The sequence below is a fragment of the Antechinus flavipes genome, chromosome 3, assembly GCF_016432865.1.
Source record: "Antechinus flavipes isolate AdamAnt ecotype Samford, QLD, Australia chromosome 3, AdamAnt_v2, whole genome shotgun sequence".
NCBI lineage: Eukaryota > Metazoa > Chordata > Mammalia > Dasyuromorphia > Dasyuridae > Antechinus > Antechinus flavipes.
In genome coordinates, this window is record NC_067400.1 from 438362545 (window position 1) to 438377310 (window position 14766).

The 14766-nt window shown below is 36.8% G+C and overlaps 1 long non-coding RNA gene across 1 annotated transcript; it reads left to right on the forward strand.

Moving 5' to 3' along the window:
- Nucleotides 1-12333: 12333 nt before the first annotated feature.
- On the forward strand, nucleotides 12334-13587 carry LOC127554645 (uncharacterized). The gene is made up of 2 exons (XR_007952024.1): nucleotides 12334-12991; nucleotides 13137-13587. It is a non-coding gene; the product is annotated as an uncharacterized LOC127554645 (long non-coding RNA).
- The last annotated feature ends 1179 nt before the right edge of the window (nucleotides 13588-14766 follow it).

Consider the following 14766-nt stretch of genomic DNA (forward strand, 5'->3'; position numbering starts at 1 on the left):
TCTAAATCCACTGAAATTTTGGTGGAAATAGAACATCTTCATAATTTGGGAACTCTTATATAAGAATTAAAGATTTAGGGTAAAACACAGCGGTATTACCACCTGAAATCCTTTTATTAGTTTTTATTATTATAATACTGAATTCTTCTTCTCTCTCAAACTCAGCATGATTATCCTTCATCTAATAATAGAGCTCTGGTTGTAGTTCTGCAATTCACGAGAAATGAAATCTGTTACTCCTGCTGGGATCAAAACACAGTTGTCGGTAAGTGTGGGCAGCTTTGGGTGAGAATTTTTCAAATGAAAGGAATGGAAACTAAATACTGAACCTGAGCAAATTGGAGTGTCAATAAGGGCTTAAGAATGATCATTATAACACCAATGTCACTTGTGATGACTTCAGTGAGGAACTGCTCTGTAATATGTTTAGGACTTTTAGATCTGAAGATATAGCCTATGGCATAACTTAGTCATTGATCATGACAGATCAGTAATATGAAAGAAGAAAAGTCATCTGAGCTTAGGACTGCATCTCCAAACAGTTATGGGGTTCTACTTTTGTTGCCTTAGAAAGCTTGGCCTAGTCATATTTGGAGCTCTACTGGAATAACTATTTCCTAATATATCTAGGTGTCTTTTTTTTTTCTGAGAGTTTATAAATTTAATAAATATTTGAAATAAAGCTTTATTTTATTTTATTCAAACCTTGAATCATAACTTATAAATCATTCAATTATCATTTATTAAAACACATAAATTGTGCCAAAGCACTGTGTTAGATGCTAGGGATAGGACAATAGAAATGAAACTGCCCCTGTCCTTAAGGAACTTAACAATTTACTGGAAGAGACAATATGTACATATATAACTATACCCAAAATAAATATGAAGTAGTTCTGTTGGGAGGAAGAATAAAGTGTTTAATCCTGGAGTAAAATCAAAAAGAAATTCTTTAGAAACAAGCTATTTAAAAGGAATATTAAAAAGTTGGAGGGTTTTAAAAAATTTATTATAGCTTTTTATTTACAAGACATATGCATGGGTAATTTTTTAGTATTGACCCTTGCAAAACCTTTTGTTCCAACTTTTCCCCTCCTTCCCTCCACTCCCTCCCCTAAATGGGGGAGGTAGACGAATACTGTTAAATATGTTAAAGTATATGTTAAATGCAATATATGTATACATGTTTATACAGTTATCTTGCTGCACAAGAAAAATCGGGTTTAAAAAGAAGGTAAAAATAACCTGAGAAGGAAAACAAAAATGGAAGTGGACAATAATAGAAGCAGTGGAAATGCTGTATTATGGTCCATCCTCATTTCCTATAATTCTTTCTCTGGGTATAGCTGGATCTCTTCATTACCAAACAATTGGAACTGATTTGGTTCATCATCTTGTTGAAGAGAGACATGTCTATCAGAATTGCTCATCATATAGTATTGTTGTTGAAGTGTATAATGATCTCCTAATTCTTCTCATTTCACTCAGCATCAGTTCATGTAAGTCTCTCCAGGCCTTTCTGAAATCTTCCTGCTGATCATTTCTTACAGAACAATAATATTCCATAACATTCATATACTACAATTTATTCAGCCATTCTCCAATTGATGGGCATCCATTCTATTTCCAGTTTTTAGCCACTACTAAAAGGGTCGCCACAAACATTTTTGCACATATGGGTCCCTTTCCCTTTTTTAAGATCTCTTTGGGAGATAAGCCCAGTAATAACACTGCTGGATCAAAGGGTATGCACAGTTTGATAACCCTTTGAGCATAGTTTCAAATCACTCTCCAGAATGGCTGAATGTTTTCACAATTCCACCAACAATGTATCAGTGTCCCAATTTTTCCACATCCCCTCCAACATTCATCATTATCTTTTCCTGTCATCCTAGCCAATCTGAGAGGTATGTAGTGTTATCTTGGAGTTGTCTTAATTTGCATTTCTCTGATCAATAATGATTTGGAGCATCTTTTCATATGGCTAGAAATAGTTTAAATTTCTTCATCTGAAAACTATTCATATCCTTTGACTATTTATCAATTGGAGAATGGCTTGATTTCTTATAAATTAGAGTCACTTCTTTATATATTTTGGAAATGACGCCTTTACCGGGACCTTTAACTGTAAAAATGTTTTCCTAGTTTATTGCTTCTCTTCTATTCTTGTCTGTAGTTTTGTTTGTACAAAAACTTTTTAAGTTGATATAATCAAAATTTTCTACTTTGTGATCAATAATGATTTCTAGTTCTTTTTTTGGTCACAAATGCCTTCTGGAGGGTTTTTTTAAAAGAAAAGAAAGGCAGAAACATTTTAATAATGAACATATATGATTATATTCAGAAAATTGAAAATATTTAAAATGTTATTCTATGAGAGTTCTTCTCATAAGACAAAGTATTTCCAGTCATTAGGAAGCTCACCTTAACTGGTTATGTATTGCATGTAGATACTCAAAGCAGGACACATGATATGCTTTTGTAGGTAAACAAAAGATTAACCCCAAGCAAAATTATGAAATAGATTTTATCCTTGGTGCTTCTTTTTTTTTTTTTAAACAAATAATTTTCTCTTTCTTCTCTTCCCCTTCTCTGTTAAAATTAGATCTGATGCCACTTCATCTTTTTAGTGCCTCCCCTAAGAAGCCTTAAAAGATGGGCTGTCCTGTTGCCCAAGTATGAAGCCTGTCCTCCTAGGCCCAAGCCCCTCCGATTATTCTTTTTAGGGCTCCTGAGAACAATTTTGTGTATTCTGGTTATTACTTTTATCTGCCTCAGATATTACCCAGAGTTTGCTAATACTGTTATATTTACTCCCTACTTGCCAATTTGACTCATACTCTCCAGTCTTATTTTTCTGTGTAGGATCTAAGTAAATAGAGGATAACACTGAGATTATGAATTTTGGCGTCTAGAACAGTGATGTGCTTTCTTTTTTTTTTTTTTTTTTTTTTTAGTGATGTGCTTTCAACAGAAAAGGAAGAATTTAGAAGAGGAGTTTTTTTTTCAGTTTTGAAACTATTGGTGTGGAATGTATTATATATTTCTTTTTAAAAATAATAACCTTTTATTTTCAAAATGCATGCAAAGATAGTTTTCAACATTCACCCTTGCCAAACCTTATGTTCCAAATTTTTCTCCTCTTTCCCCCCTCCCCTTCCCTTAGACATCAAGTAATCCAATATAGATTAAACATGTGCATTTCTTCTAAACATATTTCCACATTTATCATGCCGCACAAGAAAAATCAGATCAAAAAGAAAAAAAATGAGAAAGGAAAAAAGTAAGCAAACAACAACAAAAAAGGTGAAAACATTATGTTGTGATCCACATTCAGTCCTCATAGTCTGAGGGTAGGAGGAAAAAATTTACATGTTGAATTTGAAATGGCCTCCAGAATTAAAATAGAAAACTGGTGATACACAGCTAAAGCTCAGAATGAAGGGTAAAGATCTGTGGGTTACATGCATGGATAAGAATCACATGGAATTAGAAGATATTTGAGGGTATAATTAAAAATTCAACTAAATAGCAGCAGTATTCTCCAATCTTCTTAACCTTATTATAGGGCTCCCATTTATGCTTCAGTCAAACTGGATTACTTGCTATTTTTCTGTGTCATCCTCATCTCATTTGACTATCTCACAGCACTTGCCACTTTCCATGTATGGACATCCTTTATAGCTCAGCCTGTGAAAATACTTCCCTTTCTGCAGGATCCAGTTCAGGTGCTATCTCCTTTATAAAGTCTTTTTTTTTTTCCTTAATTTTTCCATTGAGAAATGATGCTTCTCTCTTTGAATCCTTGTATCCTCAGCAGCTAGATTTTAGAAGCACTTAATAAATAGAATTTTTATGTTGATCAGAAGGATAAAAATAAGCTTCACAAATCAATGCAGGTACCATTATTTCTTCTTAGCTATCTACTGAAGTAGTTACATGAGACATCACTTGCCATAAGAAAACTGCAAAATCAACAGAAAATCTTCTATCATATATAATGTATCTTTCATATACATTGCTCTCAACTTGTTAATCACTCGCAGAAATGTTGATCAACTGCTGTTCAAGAAATTCACCACTAACTAAAGAAAACTCGGACAATTCTATCATCTTGTAAACCAGAAACAAAGAAATAAGGAAAAACTAAAGACTAAAACTCTGAGCAATTGATCTCTTCTTTTAAATAGGATTCTTCAATATTTTGCTGACTGGTAGAGTTTATGAGCCTATACCCATTTGGTTTTTTTGTGGTACATTGGAAAGAACATTGTATTTCTTCTCAGAGGACCTGGCTTCAACTCTCAGCTATTCCACTAACTATTTGTGTAGACTATGGCAAATCACTTAACTTTTATAAAATTATTTCCTAAATCCTTTAAACTTCAAATCAGAGGTTCTTTGAGGTAGTTCTGAATTTTTGAAGGTTCTTCTCATGGAGTGTAAGTTCATTCAGATTTTATTAAAATTGAAAAGTTTTCAGTAATAGGTCCACGATTAGAGTGTATCAGTTATCTCAAAACCAGTCTAGCTAAATTCAGAGCTGCTTATTGTTAGTTACTGGGTGATGAAAACTTTTGGTTTTGGATCATAACCATTCATAAATTAAAGACTCTTCTTGTAAATAGAATTCTTGCTGAAGGTGTTGGACTAGATGACCTCCTCAGTCCTTGCTAATGCTGAGATTTTATGATTCTATAAGAAAGAGGTGCTGTGATATATTTTGGTAAAAGAAGAGTAAGCACTATTGAAATCATTGATCCTTGCTGTATTGAGTCCTTGAAGTAAAGATTAAATTTGCATTGAAGCAATCCTTGATGTAAACATTAAGACATAGCATGGTGTAACAGAGGGAGGTCCAGAGGGTTGAGTGCTGGATTTGGAGCAAGGAGAACTTTTTTCCTGAATTCAAATATTGCCTCAGCCATTTACCAACTGTGTAATCCTGGGCAAATCATTTAACCTTGTTTACCTCAGTTTTCTCACCTATAAAGTGAGTTGGAAATGGAAATGACAAACCATTCCAGTATCTTTGCCTGGAAAACTCCAAATGAAGTGATGAGGATTTGATCAAAAATGACAGAAAAACAACAAAAATGGTATAGTGGAAAGAATACTGAACTTGGAGTCTGACAGACATGGTTTCAAGTCCAGGTATTCTGGCATTTCTCATTGAGGTATAACCATGGTCATGCTATTTAATTTTTGAAAGCTTCTTTTTTCTTGTTTGCAAAATAAATATAATAATACTAGTTTCATTGATCTCACGGCTTGTTGGGAAGAAAACAAGTGCTATATGAGCTGTAATTATTCTCTTCCATCTCACTCTTAGCTTTTTCATGCAGAAAGCTATAGATCCTCACCTGGGTTGTATTTTTCCTAAATAACCTTCCTTTTAGAATTCTGAGAATCCTAGGACATTTTTCCTGGCAAGTTTATACATTGGAAGGTTACTGAGCTTTGTTTATACTATAACTTCAATGATATTTTCCAATATGAATTTTCAATCACCAAAAAAGTACTGTACAGGAGATGGCAAATATTTGTGCTCATTCCTTTGAAGCCTCAACTGGGCTGGCATCACTATCTAAATATAGATCAGGATTAACTGAGTAATAAGTCAAGAGTACACAGCAGTTTCTCTAATAATTCCTTCAATACAGTAACTGTAGTGTGGTCTTTTCAAAGGATTTAACCTTAGGTAGACAGAAACTTCTGGAGGTATTGGAAAATGTCCACATTCTAAAACATTTACTGTATTTAGAAACTGTAAGATGCCCTAAAATAACAGAGGGAATTTAAAATCATAGATTTCATATATTTGTAGTCTCCTATTTCACAATTTCAGCATAAGTGTCTTTGCATTTACTTCAAGGATCCTGTTACTTGAGGGTATATTTTTAAGCTAATCTGAAACTAGATTCTTCATTGTAATAAGAAAAATTTACTCCTGAAGTAGAGCTTGGATTGGTTATTTAAACTAATCAGTGGATGCAGAGATAAAATGTTTTAATTTTGAAACAATGAAAAATAAATTAGAATGAAACGCAGTTTGAAAAAGGAAAAATGTGATAAAGAGATACATTAAATTTTTTTTTTTTTAAGAGGGGGTGGGAGGTCAGATCTTTTTCAGATATACCAGATATGAAAGAACAATATTTCAGGAAAATGGATGGATAGGAGAAAATACTTCAATATAAATTCAGAAGAAGAAATAAACTTAACATGAAATGAAATTATCCACCTACCTTCTCTTTCTATGAAAGCTAGGTGGAATAGTGGCCCTATAGTCAGGAAAACCTGAGTTCCCAGACTATCTCAGCTGTGTGATCCTATGCAAATCATTTAATCTCCATTTGCCTCAATTTCCTTAACTCTAATAATATCTTACCTCACTGGATTGTTGTATGAATGAAATGAGATTTTTGTAAGCTCATAATGAGTATCTGATTATTTCTATATCTTTTTTCTTTTATAGCCCAATTCCTAGAAAAAGTTGCTTGCAATCACTATCTCTACTTCCTTTCCTCCACTAATTTTCAGCCCTTAGGGACCTAGTTTCCAACTACTATATATTTTCATAGTAAATTAATCTGTTTATTTTGGTTTTCATCCAACTTGACCATCATGCAACTTTTGGAGTTTGACCAGACTCTTTCTATATACTCCTCCCTTTGGATTCCTAGGAATTTCTGTTTCCATCTACTCATCATCTACTCCCCAGTTTCTCTTGAATGCTATTTCCACATCTCTAATTGCTTAAAGTACATCTCTGTCTGTATATCCTGTTTGCTATTTAGCATGATGTAGTAAAAAGAATGATTGTTTAGAATTACCAATATTCTCAAAACGTGATTCTGCTATTTAGTAGCAGTGTGCACTTGGTTAAATCACTTCAGCTTTTTGAGTTTGTAAAGTGAAGAGGCATGAGTGGTTTGGATGATATCTTTGATCTACGATCCTGTGATTCCATGTTCAAAATGAAACTTTATCTACCTCTAAGAACTTGTCTCTCACCATCCTCTTGCTATCCAGATTCCCAATCTCAGAGTCATATTTGACTGTTCTCACTGTATCATCTTCCATATTTGGTCAACTGCTAAGTCATGATTATGCTTCTGTTCTTGCATCCTCCACTTCTCTCCACTCACTGGGTCTTTTCTATGGTTAAAATATTTGTAATTGGATTAACCAGTAACCTTTTCACTAAGTTATAACTTCTCAATTGCTTTTGCTATCTCCGATTCAGTCTCCAACATATTCTTTACACAACTTCCTAATCATAATACTTCATTGCCCAAAATCTTTCAATGGCTTCAAATCCCAAGTATTTGGAAATCAGCTTATTCCCTCCATTATAAGTGAAGAAGAAACTATATTTCTCCACACTGTAATTTGCAAAAGCAAAACCTGTAATTTTTTTTAAAAAAGGTTTCCTCAGTCTTTTACTTATCAGGCATATATGTGTGTCTAGTCAAGATATCTTATGAAATACAATCAGAGTAAGTATTTATAGAGTGCTTCCTATGTGCTTATGCAAAGTGCTTTAAAATTATTATCTCTTTTGAGTAACAAAATAACTCTGAGAGGTAGATGCTATTGTTATTTCCATTTTATACTTGAAGAAATGGAAGCAAACAGATTAAATGACTTGCCTAAGATTATATAGCTAATAAATTATCTGAGTTGGAATTTCAACTCAAGTCATCCTGTCTTCAGACTCTATGCATTGTGCCACCTACAACCTAAGGAGCTGTTAGAGGAAATTTAAAATCAGAATATTTTTCCAAATTTCAGGATAACTTCTAATTAACATGATTATTCACAGTTTTCTAAATTAGTTTTTAGGATTAAGTATGGATATCTTAGTCTGGCATTTAAGATCCTCTTAACATGGCAATAATTGTCTTTCATATAGGTACTTCTTCATTGCATAACTGCCAAATCATTATAATGTATTTTACTTAGTCCAACCTTCTTGCCTTCTCTGCAGTCTTCTATTCACAAATTTATCATTCCATACAAACTAGGTTATTTGTCCTTTCCTAAACTTGTCATTCCATTTCCCTTTTCAAAACCTTTGTACAGACTATCCCCAAGCATGGAATATATTTCCTTCTCCATGTTCCTCTTTCCCTCTCAGAATCTTTATCTTACAGATTCATCTCCTGTGCTATTCTTCTCTGTTAAGTTACTTTGTATCCTAAACTTTATCTTCAAGTTACTTTGTATTTTTACATCTTGGTACATGTTTTGTTTTGCCCTAGTATTCCTAATGGCTAATTTAGTACCTTGTGCATAGTGGTCAGTAAATCATTAAACATTTATGTGTCTACTATGCCAGGTACTACTAAGCACTAGGAATACAAAGAAAGGTAAAAAAAAAATTTCCTTATCTCAAGAAGTCCCTGATTTAATGAGAGATCATATACAAACAACTCTATTTCTTTCTCTGTTCTTCCCTCTCCTTTTTTTCCTTCTTCCTTCTCTCTCTCTTTCTCATCAGAACTAGCAGTGTAGATAAGCTAGAGAGAAGAAAGAAAGAGGATATATAAGAGTCCCAAAACACTCAATGAGCATTTATTAAGGGCCTACTGAGTGCCAACCATTATGGCTGCAGAGAAATCAAAAAGAATGAGGACTAAGTAAATGCCATCTAGATTTGGCAGTTATACAATGAAAAAGACATTACTTTTTTTTTTTTACTTAATTTTTTTTATTATTATAGCTTTTTATTGACAAAACATATGCATGGGTAATTTTTCAACACTGACCCTTGCAAACACTTCTGTTCCAACTTTTCCCCTCCTTCCCTCCACCCTCTTCCCTAGATAGTAGGCAGTCCCATACATGTTAAACATGTTAAAGTATATGTTAAATACTGTAGAGAGCTGAAACTCTTGAGTTGTTGCACTGAGGAACATTCAAGCATTGAGGCTAAGTACCGATTGGACAATACTATATGGGCATGTGCTTTGGGAATGGCTCTTCCCACTGTCCTGGGCTGGCTCGATAATTGGTGTTTACAGAGAATTGTAGGAGGGACTAGGGGATGGAGTAAGATGAGCCAGTCTCACTTTGGCAGTGGAAGAGGAAGAAGGCAGTTCCAAAGATCCTGCTTCCATCCCCTTCACTTCTACCCCTAAAGATTAAGAATAAAGACTAAGGACTTTTGCTTATCCTGACTCCAGCTGATTCTGGGGTGTCTGGGGTGCTAGCGCGGTCGTCACAAAATACAATATATGTATACATATTTGTACAGTTATTTTGTTGCACAAGAAAAATCGGATTTAGAAAGAAGGTAAAAATAACCTGGGAAGAAAAACAAAAATGCAAGCAAACAACAATAGAAAGAGTGCAAATGCTATCTTGTGGTCCACACTCATTTCCGGTGTTTTTACACTGGGTGTAGCTGGTTCTGCTCATCACTGATCATTTGGAGCTGCTTTGGATCCTCTCATTGCCAAAAATAGCCACTTCTATCAGAATTGATCCTCATATAGAATTGTTGTTGAAGTATATAATGATCTCCTGGTTCTGCTCATTTTTACTTAATCAGTTCATGTAAGTCTCTCCAAGCTTCTCTATATTCATCCTGCTAATCATTTCTTACAAAACAATAATATTCCATAACATTCACATACCATAATTTACTCAGCCATTCTCCAATTGCTGGGCATCCATTCAATCTCCAGTTTCTAGCCACTACAAAAAGGGCTGCCACAAACATTTTTGCACATACAAGTCCTTTTCTCTTTTTTAATATCTCTTTGGGATATAAGCCCAGTAGTAATATTTCTGGTTCAAAGGATATGCACAGTTTGATAACTTTTTGAGTATAGTTCCAAATTGCTCTCCAGAATGGCTGGATCTGTTCACAACTCCACCAACAATGCATCAGTGAGACATTATTTTTCTTGGAAATTCAGTCCCTTGATACTCAACAAGTCTAAGACTTAGAACTATGCTACCAGGAAAAAAAAAAAAAAAAGAGTCTATGATGAACTTGACAAAGAAAGTACATTCATTAGCTTTTGTGACTAAGGCAAAAACTTTTGGGCCCCAAATTTCTTTCTGTATCATATTTACATATTTCTGGAGATAGTGTCAGAATTAGGCAAAGGTTAGCATTGACTCATCACTTCGAGATATTGATAATCAGAAGACTCTAATAAAAATGACTTGGAATAATTTAGACAATTAAGACTCTATTATCTCTAAAACTTGATAGGAAGCAATGAAAAAAAAGGAAAAATAGTTAGCTTTAAAACATTATTAACTATAATCATTTGCAGCTTTTAAAAATGTATTATTAGGACAGCTAATTGATGTAGTGGATAGAGCACCAGCCGTGAAGTCAGGAGGATGTGAGTTCAGATTTAGCCTGGGAAACTTAACACTTCCTGGCTGTGTGACCCAGGGCAAGTCACTTAAGCCAATTGCCTCATTAACAACAACAACAAATATATATGTAACTTGTGAAAGTGTTTATCTATGGTCCTGTAGATGGGCTTTACGATTACAGTTCTCTCATTAGAAATTTGTAAATTATTTGGTTGAATTAATCTTTCTGCAGAATCTGTGAAACAAAAATGAATCATCAGAGAATTTTACCCTTTCACCTGTTTGGTTTGATCATACATTAATTTGATTAGCCTTTATAGATGAAAGGTACAGTTTTTTTTTCCCAAAAAGATTGAGACATAAGGAATGACTATTTTTAACCCCTTTAACCTACCTTATTCTTCTATAGGCTTCTCAGATATTTCTTTATAATCTTTGAAATCTTACCAGTTAGGTATTTCAAAATGTCTCTGACCATTTGTCAGAGATGTTTAAAAGTAAACTCTTGTTCAAGTATTTATTGTACTAGATATCTTCTGATATCCCTTCTCAATTCTGATGTGTGATTCTATTGAATGTTAATTTATTTTTGAAGCGGGACCAAAGAAGATCAGGAAAGCAGGAATGCTCTTTAGCTTATATAGATAATTGGTAGAATAATTGTGAAATTAGGTGTCATGACAAGAAGGACTAGTGTGGGAAAGGTGGAACAGAATTTCTGAAGAAAGTGTCAGTAAATTTTAATCAAATTGTTGGGGACAATAGGGATCAGGTCAGGATTGTCCTGAAATGAATAAGATATAAGGCTCAAGGTTTGGGAAGTAAGTTATGAGCTATAAAATTATAGATTTAAAGTTGCTGGGGATCTCGGGGACTAGTACAAGGCATTCCTTTTACAGGTGAAGAAACTGAAGCCCATTAAAGTTGTAATTGGTCCAATGTCACATGGATACTACATAGTATATTTGGAATTGTGAACTCACGTCAACTGATTCCAAGCAACAATAGTTTTTTCACTTTTCTCAGAAGGATCTTTTGCTGTTTTAAGACTAATCTAAATCAAGTCACACAGCCGAAAATTAAATAAACATACTCATACTAATCTGAAACTGGGACTTTGGTGGTTTTTACCTTTTTAAATAACCTTTTGTACCTGCTAGAGCCTCCTACTTGCACTGAAGCTCGCTTTACCAGGCTGGCAAAAGCCTATGGACTAGGTCTCAGAATTAACTTTTTTTAATTAATTGAAGGAAATGTCAAATTTCCGTCAGAAAATTGTAAAAATCATGACATAGCTCCCCAATTACCACACACCCCCGATTAAGAATTCTAGAATTAAATAATCCCTGACTACTTCCACTCTTCCCCCATCCACTTCTTTGGATGCAATGTCCTTTTTGTAATATCCTTTTGTACCCCCTCCAACTTCTAATTGAGAGATCCTTCAAAAACTTTAAAATATGCTAAATGGAAAAAAAAAATCCAGGATTTTAGTGTGTGCATATTTTAAAGTGGAATTTAATAAACAATTCTCTAAAAAATCTGATGTGTTTGGCAGAAACATCCGAAACCTAGCAAAAATAAACTATTTGGGATGGGAACACACGAAAGGTTCTCAAACCTCGCTCCCTTCTTTAGGCCCCTTCCCGTCAGACTCCTCAAGTAGCCTGGAGGGCGGAGCTCCTAGGGTTTGCTTGGCCCCAGAATGGAATGAAGTCGGGGTGGTTAGTTCCTTTCTTAAGGAGTGGGAGTAGAGGAGGGGAAGCCCTGGGGCAGAATAGGAGGGAAAGAGGGAGTGGAGCGAGGTAGCAAGTTTATTGTTTCCTTTCACCTTCTCCGCCCCCTTCCACCTCTTCTACTCCTTCAGCGTCAATGGAAAAAAAAAAAAAAAAACTCGGCGCGCTCTGGGACCTGGCTATTTATAGCCGCCGCCGCCGCCGCCGCGCGCACGTCACGGAGCTTCGCGCCGCTGACGGGGCGCTGACGCTCTTGGCTGGCGAGGCCGGAGCTGCTGCAGGGCTGCGCGCTGGGCGGCGGCGGCGGCGGCGGCGGCGGCGGCGGCGACAACAACGACGACGACGACGACGACTACAATGGAACTTCTGTGTGTGTGTGTGTGTGCAGCTGCCGCCGCCGCCTCCCGCGGGGATCCGGGGAGGGAAAGTAGGAGGAGCAGGCACCCCCCTTTATTTCCCCCCCCCTCTCTCCCCCCTCCCCCCCCGCAAGAGCCTCCTCCCCTCTTCCAAAAGTAACGGGCGAGAAGTGAGCGGCCGCACGCCTCCCCGCCCATTCCGACCCCTGCCTTGGCCTTTTCTTGCCTTTGTTTTCTTTTGATTTGTTTTCAAAATAAGTCCCTCTTCTCTTCTAGACCCCTATCCTATCTCATCCCTCCCGTAATAACCTCCACTTTTCCCTCACTTTCCCCATTCCTTCCTCCGCTCACTCCCCTTACAGCAAAGAGAGAAGGGGAATCCCGGCCTACTTCCTTTTCCGGATGGGGGCGACCTCTTTGTGCGAACCAGGGAGCGTGACCCGCACATCTGGCGCACATCTGGGGATGCGGCTGCGAAAGGGAGCGCGGCGGCGGCGGCTGAGGAGGAGGAGGTGGAGACGACGGAGCTTCGGGGCGGGTGGGAGGCCCTGGCAGGTAATGTATTTTTGGGGGGGAGGGGGAGTAGAGGGAGGAGTGGGGAAGACTAACTGGGTAGATAGTGAGGGCTGCCCCTATATCCCACCCTCCTATCCTACTTTCTCCTCCCCCGCCCCCATTTGAATCCGCCATCCGCCACTAGTGTGCCGAGAGAAAGAAACTTCTCTTCCGAGACTGAATCGAATCTCCTCCCGAGAGTAAAAGATTAATGCAGATTCTCCTGCTGCTGCTGCCCTCCCTCTTCTCCCTCCCTTCCTCGACCACTCCTTCCCTTCCTCTGATTTAGCGTCCCCCTCTCCCCCCACCGGCAAGTGGAGGATGCAACCGATTTCCATCCCTTGTTAAGGTTGTCTGAGCCCCCCTGCAGGAGGAGGGGCTTGCAAGGACTTTAGGGACTCTCCGGATGCGGAGACCTTCTGGCTCTGAACAATCCTGTTGAGCCGGCAGGAGGGGGAGCTTTTTTGGTGCCTGCACACATGGCAGGCAGGCAGGGGACTTGCTGTGCCTTCTAGGAAATTGCAATCGATTTGTAAAGCAGTTTCGCTAATTGGGAGTTCAAAATTAAACTTTAATAAAGCGTTTGTCTCGTCTTCTCTAATTGTGAAAGCTTCCATTCGTCCTGGTAGGCAGACTACATGTCTAGAGTTAATGGCGTTATGCAAGGTTCTCTCTCTTCTCTCCCTCCCACCCCCAGTACAATTCCATCAGTAGTCTTATGCACAGCTGGATTTCCGTTGGGTGCAGATGTTGCTAATGGCAGCTTAAGCACGGATGGGCAGATAACATACGGAATGCAACATGTTGCCATATGGTCCCTTTAGCCTTTCACCTCCAAGAGTATCAATCAAATATATTCTAGGAAAAATGTAATGACTCTCTTAGTGGCAAGATGAATTGCTTGGTACGATTTATATCCCTTGACCTAATACAACAGGACTATAGGATTTTAGTTTTTGTCTGTAAATTGACTGAAAATATTGAAACATCTATTTAGATCTGAAGATCTTGACAGCTGTCAGATCATTCTGACTGTGAAATATGTCCTGGGGACCCCTCTTCCAGCACCACACTCACAATACCTGAGGGATGATGCAAACTTCACTAAAAGTGTTAACTCAGAAACTTACAGTGAAATCACCAAATACTGGATAAAGGTATACAGATAAATAGGAACTTAGATTTCCAGTACAGAGTACTGGAGTAGTTGTACAGAGAACGATTTTTAATATAACCGGAGGAAAAGAAATTACCATGAGTCCTTAGAAACAACATAATTTGAACTCAAGATTAAAGCTACACTAATAAAAATGTTCTGGGTACTTTAAAGTCATCCCCTAATTATGTAGTTTTTACTGTGGTTTGACTTTATTTTTTTAAAGGACTTCATTATGCATGATAAAATTTCAATGTTTTTTCAGAAATTAAAATTTTTAAAAGTATTCACTACTGAAGTATGTATATTCCGGTTGTACACTTATTTAAAAAGCATATGCCCTCGTGAAATATCTGTAACTTCAAACCATGTCATATGCTGGTGGTTTGTTTTTCTCCAGGATCAATGACAGCTTATTGAGATGACTTCTCCAGACCCTAATGGAATGATTCTGTAATTGTTCATTGGAATTTTTTGTAAATATTCAGAAGATCTAGTATAATAGTTGAATTCGCCACTACTAAATTCAAAAGATATAATAAAAAGGATTGTCCCTCACTTTTCCTTTAACAATGAGGGCAGACCTTAACTGAAGAAAAGAGAGGTTTAATAGTAAAAA